The sequence below is a fragment of the Microtus ochrogaster genome, chromosome 1, assembly GCF_000317375.1.
Source record: "Microtus ochrogaster isolate Prairie Vole_2 chromosome 1, MicOch1.0, whole genome shotgun sequence".
NCBI classification, from domain to species: domain Eukaryota; kingdom Metazoa; phylum Chordata; class Mammalia; order Rodentia; family Cricetidae; genus Microtus; species Microtus ochrogaster.
The window spans coordinates 67,723,777-67,725,140 of record NC_022009.1 but is presented as its reverse complement, the minus strand read 5'-3'; the positions used below and the strand labels follow the sequence as shown (position 1 = coordinate 67,725,140).

General features: G+C 43.2%; 1 pseudogene; it reads right to left on the bottom strand.

The window, feature by feature from the left end:
- Positions 1-777: 777 nt before the first annotated feature.
- LOC101999739 lies at positions 778-1,116 on the bottom strand (annotated as a pseudogene).
- Between the last annotated feature and the right edge of the window lie 248 nt (positions 1,117-1,364).

Genomic DNA, 1,364 nt, shown 5'->3' with positions numbered 1-1,364 from the left:
ATTAATATGATTCCAGTTCTCTATGTATCAATATTTCTCTTAATTTCTGTTAGAAGGTGAAAGAGAGAGAGTTGATCACAGGCTGGATGGTTGAGAGAGAGAGAGAGAGAGAGAGAGAGAGAGAGAGAGAGAGAGAGAGAGAGAGAGAGAGAGAGAGAGAGAGAAGGCAGAGTCGAGGAGTTGCCATATAGCTGCCAAAGGAAAAAGACACCAGATCCTTGCCAATAAGCCATAGTCTTGTGCTGATACACAGATTAATAGAGATGGGTTAATTTAAGTTATAAGAGTTAGTTAATAAGAAGCCTGAGCTCATAGGCCAAGCAGTGTTGTAATTAATATAGTATCTGTGCGATTATTCGGGTCTGGGCAGCCGGGAATGATGAGCAATCTCCATTTACGCAAAGCTCAGGCTTTTCCTAGACCTGGAAGGACCAGAGTCGGGCAGTGTTCAGCTACACCTCAAGTACTTGCTTAGCCTCAACTGCAGCCAGCTTCTTTCAGTCCTTGAACATTCCATTCTTTCTCAGAACTTTTCTTCTATTCAGTAAAACCATGATCAAGAACAGAAATCGTGTAGGGTCTTAAAGCCAAAAAAGCACTAACGAAGAGATACAGGAAGTAACGAACTACATGTCGAGCCATGTTTGGGGACTGCAGCTTCTGCACTAATCAAACCAAAGGAACCTGGTACACCCTGACTGGTTTTGACTTTTCCTTCTCAGTTCTGCAACCTTATTGGCATTCAGCAAGTCAGTTCTCACCCACATTGGCTGTCTGTCAATTTCTGAATGCAATTACAGGCACACAAGCTATCAGCAGGTAGAGTTTGTTTGGTGATTCCTCATCCCCATTAGGTTTTCTAGGCAAGTGTACATGAATATGGTATGGAACATTCCTTATTCCTTTGTCCTAGTTGGCTCTGTTGAACTTGGTATCAATGTTCACGTCTGGAGTCACCATCTCCTTCAGGGCAAATTTCCAGATTTCATTGTGTGTCCAAGGGACAGGCTTCTTGAAGCCCACTCTATAGATGAACATATGAATGCTGTATTCTTAGGTCATCACTTAGCAGATGGCAGAACCCTTCTTCTCACCGCCCTTCTTTGCAGGAGCCATTCTGCAGGGCCTAAGTTGGAAAGGAAGGGTGCAAGGGATTATGGGAAGGATAGCTGCCTTGCCTGGATTTGACTTTTAAACAGAATTCAAAATAAGAACAAATCCTTGGAATGAGGGTATACCTCAGTGGTAGAATGCTTGCTGGTCATGTTCAAGGACCTGGATTCGATTCATATTTAGACAGAGAAAAAGAGAGAGACCCACAAACACTCATACTGTAAAATATGGGGGAATGCAGGGGTACTTGG